Source organism: Vombatus ursinus, unplaced genomic scaffold, assembly GCF_900497805.2.
Source record: "Vombatus ursinus unplaced genomic scaffold, bare-nosed wombat genome assembly UNPS02006874.1, whole genome shotgun sequence".
NCBI classification, from domain to species: Eukaryota; Metazoa; Chordata; class Mammalia; order Diprotodontia; family Vombatidae; genus Vombatus; species Vombatus ursinus.
Genome location: NW_020946652.1, coordinates 3,511,433 through 3,521,516, shown reverse-complemented (window position 1 = coordinate 3,521,516; position 10,084 = coordinate 3,511,433). Strand labels below are relative to the sequence as shown.

At 34.7% G+C, this 10,084-nt stretch overlaps 1 pseudogene; it reads right to left on the bottom strand.

Annotated features, from left to right (window-relative positions):
* Nucleotides 1-4,530: 4,530 nt before the first annotated feature.
* Nucleotides 4,531-5,109, bottom strand: LOC114033380 (annotated as a pseudogene).
* Nucleotides 5,110-10,084: the final 4,975 nt, after the last annotated feature.

Below are 10,084 nucleotides of genomic sequence, written 5' to 3'. Positions count from 1 at the left end.
CATTACTTCATGCCTGGACAACTGCAGTAGCCTGCTGGTGTTTCTGCCTGCCTCAAGTACCTCTCCACTCCATTCTATCCTTCATTCAGTCACCAAAGTAAGTTTCTTAAAGCATAGGTTCAACCATGTCACTCTCCTAGGCAATAAATTTTCATGGTTTCCTATCACCTCCAGGAACAAATACAAAATGGTCAGTCTATCATTCAAGGTCCTTCAGAATCTAGTCCTCTCTTACCTTTCTAGTCTTCTTATACCTTGTTCCCACTACATGCTCTTCAATCTAGTGACACTGGATTCTTGACTGTGCCATCAACAAGACCCTGCAACTCTCAAATCTGGGCATTTTCTCTGGTTTGTTCCCCATGCTTGGCATTCTCTTCCACCACTTCTTTTCCTACTGACTTCGGTAGATTCCTTTAAGTTTCAACTAAAATCCAATCTTTTACATCAAGCATTTTCCAGCCTCTCATCCTATTTCCTTCCCTCTGCTGTTTCCTCTTCATCCTCTACACAGCTTACCTTCTATATATTTGTTTGCATATTGTCTCCTGCACTAGATTGTAAGTTCCTTGAGGACATGGATTGTTTTTTGTCTCTTTTTATAACCCCAACACTTAGCATAACATCTGGAATATAATAGGTGCTTAATAAATACTTATAGATTGAATTATTGCTTGACTGATTGAAATAACAAATAAAGTTTTGTCTCCTTAGTTAAAAGCTTTTTATCAACACAACTATGCTTTCTCATTCTGTTATATTCCTCCCAAATTATACTAAAAGTCATGTCATGCTACATGCCAGCAGACACTCAATCAATCTTTGTGGAAGGAATTAGTTCAGTGAGAAATAAAGAGAACATTTGTGTGTTTCCGTGTAGAACCGGGCAACACCCCAGGAAAACATTCTGTAGAGAAAAGCCAAGTACTTGTCCCAGTGGATGAAATATTCAATAATGTATATGTCATTCCCCCCTTAAATTAAGAGTCTAGGAAATTCTCTACTGTGTCTTGCATTAGCGTGATGGTAAACCCATCAGTTCTCAGGTTCAAACTGAAAAATGCAGAAAATGACTATAAAAGAGACTTATGATTAGAGAGTGATGCAAATGTTATTGTAGTGATACTTAGGGATAGATGACCACTGCAACCGTTCCCCTAGTGGATGCAATTCCATAGAAAGCCTGGGCTAACTAGCCAAACAACCATGTGTCACTTTGAACCCAAAATTGCCAGTTCTTACTGATATGGCTGGCCTTATAAATATTAAACAGGGAATGGGATGTGGTAGTTGAGACCAGTGCCACATCACTGACTGCATCAGTTTTTTTTTTCTTCCCCATTAGTGGCTCAGTAGAAAAGTACACCACCCTAACCAATTCTTTTTTCCACTGAGGCTACTTCCCACAATATAGAGGAGATCAGCCAAATCCCTCACTCAACTCTTTCATGATCACTGTTTCAAGATGAAATCTTTCCTAGGATGGCTTTGTACAGGTCCTCGAAAGAAAGGAGGAAACAAAATCTGATTTCAGGAAAAACAGATACTTATTCAGAAAAGAAAAACAAAACTTAAAATGTGGCTATCTTATGGAGGCATCGGGGTGGGGGAGAGGAACCGAGGAGGAATGGTACGTGGCTGCTGCCACAGTAGGAGCTTAAGCTTTACCAGTTGATTTATAAATCTCCAAGTAAATTCACCATACCCAATTGAATTTTAAAAATCGGAAATTAAAATCTAACAGCCAATTCAAAATGATAAAATAGGGGGCTGGAATGGACATTAGAGATTATTTGTTCCAACACATTACTCAAAAAATGTTTTAATTCTCTTTTTGTCATTTAATTACAAATATAGAACCCCAACTCTATCCATACCCACTTACTCTTTCCTGGAAATAGAGAGAAAGAATAAAGCAAAAACCAACTGATACCATGCCTATGTCTAAAATTTTATGCAATATTCTGCATCTTTAATTACCCATCTCTTTCCCAAAATTTCAGAGATATGTTTCCTAAACAGTTATCCATAGCCCAAATTTTTCATTAGAATTGCTTCATTTGATTATTTTTTTCATTGTCATTATTGTAGTCAGTTTATATAAATATATATGCATATGTGTATATATACATATATACATATGTGTGTATACTGTATATATGTATATGTGTGTATTTCTTCTTGTTCTGCTTGCTTCACTCTAGATAAGTTTATACAAGTACTAAATTTCTACTGCAACTTATTGATCAAAAGGCAATCATTTTGTTTCCAGTATCTCTTCCCACCAAAAAAAAATGTGCCATGACTATTTTGGTATATCTTAGACTTTCCTGCTATCTTTGAACTCCTTGGAGAACAAGCCCAATAAGGTTTAATGACTTTTCCTCCATAATGACAAATCATTTTTCAGAATAATTGGGCCCTTTCACAGCTCCATCAATAGTATATGAGTATCCAAATCTTTCCCCCACCACTCCAACATTTACTATTATTATCTCTGCTGATATTCTAGAGGTGAGGTATAAACTTTTTATTTATTTTTTTCTCTTATTATTTGTGAATTGAAGCAATCTTTCATGTGATTGGCAATAGTTTGAAATTCTTCTGTAACTGTTCATATCCTTTGTCCGCTTGTCCTTTGGAGAATGGCTATTGGTATTCTATATTTGTTTCATTTTCCTATGTATTTCTCCTAACTGACAGTTTTCCTTATCTTAGCTGCTTCAACTTTCCTGCTCTTATTTCACAGATGTAGACACTGAGACACAGACACTTTAGAGCACTTATTCATGGTAGCAGAGAGAACAAGGAGTAAAAGTGGGATTTAATAGGTCTCATGACTCCGAGCATAGCACTCTCATCAGCATACTACATTTCCTTCCTCCAGTGGTAAGTGAATAGGAGATAGGAATTTCTGTCATACTTCTCTCCTCCCCCCCTCCATCAACACATCTAAAATTAAACCTAGCTGTTTCATTATGTCCTCAGAAAAGACATTTTACTTGGTACAACCACTTTTTTAAAAAAATTTAGTTGACACTGTAGAAAAAAAAACATGCCTTTTCCCATTACTAAGCATAGATGTTTTACTTTGACGCCTGACCAAGAAAAAAGAGATCAGATAATGAATGGTTCATATGTGTGCAATTTGTCTTTGCCTCTAAATTAATTTAGAAAGCTTTTCTCTTTGACATGGATGTACAAATATATTTAGTATATTGTTTATCATATGCCATCTTCTAATAGTATAATTCTTTCTATTAAGCCATACTTTCAATGTTTTATATATTTTAAAATTTTACATAGTCTTGCTTTTTTTCTCAAATAACTTTGTTTCCATAGACCTTGGGAGCTTGAAGACACTTGGGAAATAATATAATCCAAATTCTTAATTTTACGGATGAAGAAAATGAGACCCACAGTTGTAAAATTATGTGTCCAAATTCATTTGGGTGGTAAGAGCCAGGATTTGAACTCAGTTCTTCTGACTTCCAATCTGTTGCCTTCTTCTTTTGTTTCATACTTGACAGGGCTGATGATAAAATCTTGAATCACATTAAATTCAATTACAACTGTTTTCCATGAAGTTAAACATGAAGCACATTTAACATAATACTAGGTGTCTATATCAAATGTTATGTTGCCTATTGAATAGAAAGTGTAGAGCAATGTCATGGAGAAGGTACTAGGCAGGTCTATTAGGAAGCATTCACATGCAGAAATAGTGACAGGAAGCAGAGATTTATATGAGCCAAAGTCAACAAGACAACCAAAAGTGTTTTCAATCACACACACATATATACACACTCACAAAAACACATGTGTGTATTCACATTTTATAGTTGTTGGGTTTTTTTCTGTATTTGTCTTAAAATTTTATGAAAATTTCTAGTATTTCATCTTGGTCATTCAACAACTTGGGCCTCCCCTGAAGCACAAGGACAAGGTTTGTGACATGGTAGATAATCCATAAGCATAACTCAAATGAGGTCTCATGCACAAGCCCTTTCCATATCGTCCCAGTTACTTGACATTACTTTCTATGTGCTTTGTATCCAATTATCCCTGTATAGATTGTATCTCCTAGTAGAACATGAGATTCTTGAGAACAGACAGTTTGCTTTTTGTCCATTGATCCTCACTATCTAAGACAGTACCTTACATTAGTCAGATCACATTCAAATTTGATTGAATGGGATTGAATAGAGACACTGAGGAAGGTAAAGGAGATTTCAAAGTGCTCTAGAAAGATAATCCTTCAGAATTTTTTTTTAGCTCTATGGAATCATCTGGTATCATCTTTCTTGTCATTGTTCTTCTGCTCTTCCTATTTTACTTCCGCCCTAATCTGTTATTTTATCTCCCTTACTTAGAATCTTTCTACTCAAGGATGACATCATTTTCCATTCTAAATAATTCTCAAGACTATCTATTTCACTTAATTCTTTTTTTTTGACAAAAATTAGTTTTATTTTGACATCTGAGTAAGTTTTGACTCTTCAGGACATGGCCTTTGGAATCTTTTCCAACTTATTCATCAGGTTGTTGCACTGTGCCTTTCTCAGAAACATTGGTGCCATCCAAAAATTTTCTGAAATCCTTGTTTTTGACTGTGGTGGCCTGTTGAATCAGGGCAGCTGAGTTTGATACAAGTTCAATATCATTTCCTTCAAGAATTAATTCATCTTTTTGGGCTTGAGAAACAGCACAAGCAACACCTGGTCTCATGCGCACTCTTCAGATATATTTTTCACCCAAAAAATTTCTGATTTCAACAAGTGAGCCATTCTCTTGAATAACAACATTGATGGGGAAGTGAGCATATACAGATCTCATCTTGTTACAAAAACCCAGGGTAACACCTTTGATCATATTTTGTACATGACTACAGATCGTGCGTGTGATTGCAAGTTCTTTTCAATTTCCCCACCATTTGTCTACTCGGATCCTTTTTTTCTTCTTTCCAAGGAGACTGGACTCAACATTGATATGGTTGAAATCCCTACAGAGTATTCCTCTGGGCCCCTTCACAATAACTGTCCAACCCTTAAGAGATATATCAACATTTTCTGGGATGTCGATGGTCTGGTTGCTTAGAATGGTCTTCATTCTGGTAGTGAATGGGCCAAAAAAAAGCATTTCATGTAATGCTTGAAAAATCTAAACTCACACAGTTCCTTTAGTCCATTGTTAAAAGACATTAATTCCAGTCCCATTCTGGTTGTTCTCTTATTGACCCTAATCAGTTTATCAAAAGTATTTTCACAAATGGTGGTTCTTAGAACAGAACATAAATACTACATATGTGATCAGGCAAAGGCAATGTCCAGAAGAACAATAATCTCTTTAATTCTAGTAATTAGAGCTGTCTTCAAGAATCCCTAGATTTCATAAGCTTTCTTTTTTTCTTTTTTTTTGCCACATTACACTATTGATTCATTCAGGAAAAGTGGTGCCCAACCATGCCTCCCAATCTTATACTTCTGCAATTTATTTTTCAATTTAAATATTTAAGTGCATGTTTAGCAAATGCATTTGATTTTAGAATTGAAAAGTAAAACTGCATAAGTATCATTAGATTAAAAAACTTTAGTTTGTCTTTTTTTGTATTTTGACTATCATTAACTGTTAGTCATCCATCCCAGCTTTCTATCATCTGTAGAAATAATGAACATGCCATCTATGCCTTTAAATAAGCCATTTACAAAAATTTGAAGCAACATGAGCCCAAGCATATATAACTAAGACACTCCACTGGATAGAGCCTAAATAGTGAAGCATAAATAGCTCTTCTTTGAGGTCATCAATTCAACCAGTTAAAAATACATCTAATTATACTACCATCTAGCCTACATCTTTTTTTTTTTACTTTTTATAGAAGAATAATATAAGATATTTTATCACACGATTTGCTCAGATCTGTATAAACAATGAGATCAGCAAAGATGGTAAAGTAAGAGAGAGCCCTCTGGAGTGGGGACAGTTATGGGACCTAGGGCTATTGTACCAAGATAAGTTTGTGGTTCTAGAATGTAATGGACCTGATACCTGACTCTGTGCAGTTATGCAGAAGACAACCGATATCTCTGCCTATTTAATCCACTAATGTGCTGGAGACAGCTCAAAATGACCTATAAGAGCTGCTTGTTAAATTTTCAGAGTGAACATTGATGCCTTGGAAATTAGAACATGCTGCAAAGCAAGTTTTAATTTATTATTTTGTTGATTGTTTAGACTTTAAAAAGTGATGAGGCATGATAATAAGGAAAATTAAGTTTAAAAGTGTATTGTGTACCCAGGCTAATCTAAGGCCTGAAATTCAATGATCAAGTCAGGGAACTCAGTCCAAGGGGATCCATAAACATTCTGTTACTCTGAAAATACAGAAGCTCTAAACCAACTAGGGGAGTCTCATGTTATGGCCAGTTTATATAGTTGCATTATCCATACCCTAGCCTGGCTCAGTAGCTTGTAAATCTAAGGCCAGGAGGGCAACAGTCATGCTTCTTTCTGGGGGACCCAACCATTTGGTGTAGTACACTGAAATTTTGCAAGTCTTACCTATGAAATTGCCTATGAAATGAGCCACCTATGAAATTCTTGAAGAATACAGTCCTCAACATACAGAAAAAGAAGCAGCAGGACACCACAAAATATAAAGTAAGACCAAACAAGGCCAGGACATTCCCTCCAAAGTGACTATAACAGATAGTCCGAGTTTGGCAAGTCAGGATGGAAATAGAATTAGGATGGGAAAATGAGTAATCAAATAAAAAAAAAGACGGGTACAATAAAAACTATAATAGAATGAGATGTCTAAAACACAAACTCAGAAAAAGAGAATGATTCTAAAACAGTTATAAGCAAAACTTCAAATAAAAACATTGTCTGGAAATAAGGTCAATAGTTGGAGGAAATGATATAATAATTAAACATATATGTACATAAAATGAAAGAAATAAACACTAGAATAAATGAGAATTATGGAAGAAATTCTTGGAAAGAAAATTAAAAGCTAACCAGGAGAGTTACAAAGTCTAACACAAGTAACAATTGAAATTAGAATGGACCCAACAGAAGCTAATTATTCCATGAAACAAAAAGAAATATTAAAATAAAATTGAAAGACCAAGAAAAAAATATAAAATGTCATTAAAACAAAAACAACTGAACTGGGACACATATAAAGGACAGTAAATTCAAGGATCATTGAAGTCCATGACAGCCACAATCAATAAAAGATCCTAGACATCACGTTTCAAGAAATCACAACAGAAAACTGCCCAGATTCATTAAAGCCAGAAGACAAAATGAAAATAGAAAGAATCTATCACTTACTTTCTGAAAGAAACCCCACCATGTAAATGCAAAGGATTTTAAAGACAGAATAGAGATCTTTGAAGACAAAGATAAAATATTCTAAGGAGCTAAAAAAAAAAGAGTCCAAGTTCAAGTATTGAGATAGTACTGTCAAGATTATATAAGATTTAGCAGTTACACCTATAAAGGCACTTGAGAACTTGGGGTGTGAAATGTATGACAAAAATACATACCAACTTGCAAAATTAAAAAAAAATCATATCAGCTTAAAACAAAGAATTATTTTCCAGAAAATTTGAATAAAATTTTAGAAGGGAAAATGAACTTTAAGTGAAATATGGGATTTCAAAGCTTTCTTTGTTTTTTGGCTAGGAAATGAGATTAAATGACTTGCCCAGGGTCACACAGTTAGTAAACATTGAGTGTCTTAAGCTGGATTTGAACTCAGAGCTGACTCCAGAGCCAGTGCTCTATCTACTGTGCCAGCTAGCTGCCCCTCAAAGCTTTCTTGATGAAAATATTGTAGGTAAGTAGAAACTTTCAAGTACAAATGTAGATGGCAATAGATACAAAAAAGGTAAATTTGAGCAAGCAATTGAAAAGGGTTAATTAATGATATGCTTAAATTCCAATGGCAGATAATGCAAGTATCCCCTCTGACAGATGGTCTGTGATAGTTTTCTTATGTTTTAATCATTATTAAAAGAAAAGGAAGGGAAGGAGAAAGATATACTGTGGAATATAGGGGAAAAAGAGTAGGGAAATTGTCTAACTTTATTGGGATGCATAAATAGAAGACCACACAAACAAGAAGGGAGTGATGAAGGGAGAGTGGGATGCTTAAACCACACTTTAATATGACTGCTCAAAGGAGGGTAGATTACATATAGGTATTAGTGTAGAAATACATTCTATTCAGCAGTAAAATAGGAGGGATCGTGTAAAGAGGAGATAGAAGGGGAATAAAGGGAAATAAGAGAGATTTTAAAATCATGGATTAGCCATGAGCAAAATAAACTCCAACCTCAGAGTTGATCACTGAGATTTTAAAAGGAATGAAAGAAAGGGTAAGATCTTATGACCAAGTTTTATGTAAGAGAAAGAGAAGAGCAACAGGGAATCTCAAGCAGACAGCATCAAATTTAGAAAATTGGTGCTGGGTATATTGTATCTTTCACCACCTTCTTGGTTTTAAAGAAGAGGAAGAGATCAAAGAGAAGAAAAATGTAAAATAATAAAATGGAGGAAAATACAATATGAAGAACCATAACTATGAATATGAATGGAAAGAATTCACCCATAGAACTGAAGAAAATAGCAGAATGGATTAAAATTCAAATAGTGAGTGTGTGTATATATATATATATATACATACATATTATATATATACATATACATATATACACACACATACATATTTATATACATATACATTCATATACATTCACACAATATAATTTTATACATACACTTGAAATTATATACACACACTTGAAACACACAGAGACATGTGTGTTTGTGTGTGTGTGTGTGTTTGTAAAAAGACTTACAACATTAACATAAAATTCGGGGGCAAAATCTACTATATTTCAACTGAACTAAACAAAAAAAAGCAAGGATAGCAATAATGATCTTTGACTTGAATGATAGTAATATTTAACATAAGTTCATCAGATGACGCAACATCTTAATCCTTCAAGGAAAAGTTATAGGAGTTGTGAAGTGACATGAACAGTGAAACCACAGTGGTGGGGGAATCTCAATATACACCACCCAAACATAGAGAGATCTAATAAAGACAATATCGAGAAGCCAAAAAGGCTTGAATACAATTTTAGATAAGTTATATATGCAGGAGGAAAAGAACAATTATTTCTCAAATGTGTACTATATGACATGCACTGTGATAAGTGCTTTACAAATAAAATGAGATAATAATTGTAAAGCACTTAGTATAGTGTCTGGAACATGGCAAGTGCTATATAAATGTTGTTGTGGTTAGTATTATTACTAATCTTCTCAACTTTCAGAGGTAGGTGCTATTTTTATCCCCATTTTACAAATGAAGATGCTGAAGAAGACAGAAATTAAGTGTCATTCCCTAAGTTACACGAATAGTATCTGAGGCTGAATTTGAAATCAGGACTTCTGAAGTCAGGGTCAGCACTCTATCCACTGCACCACCTAGCTTCTCATATTCTAGGTGTTGGACAGGTATTGAATGGGAGCAGAAAGCAGTTAAAAATTTTCAGCTGTACTGACACATTGACAGAAACTGACCATGTGTTATGGCATAAAAACCTCACAAATGCAGGGACACAAACATGTTAAAGAAACCCTTTACCAATCACAGTGCAAAAAAGGAATCCTCCATAAACTGCTACTGAAGAATGATTAAAACTTTTAATTGGAGACTAACTTAATTTTAAAGAATTGATGGCTTATGGGGCAGCTATGTGGTGAAGTGGATAGAGCACCAGCCCTGGAGTCAGGAAGACCTGAGTTCAAATCTGACCTCAGACACATAACACTTACTAGCTGTGTGACCCTGGACAAGTCACTTAACCCCATTGCCTAGCCCCTCCCCCCCCAAAAAAGATGGGTCAAAGAATAAATCATAAAATCAATACATAATTTTATCAAAGGTAACAACTACAATGATACAGTACTTCATTTCTTAGGGTGGGGATGCAACCAAATTAGTCCTTTGTGGAAAATCTATATCTGTAAACACCTTTGTTAACAAGGAAAAAAAAAAACATAA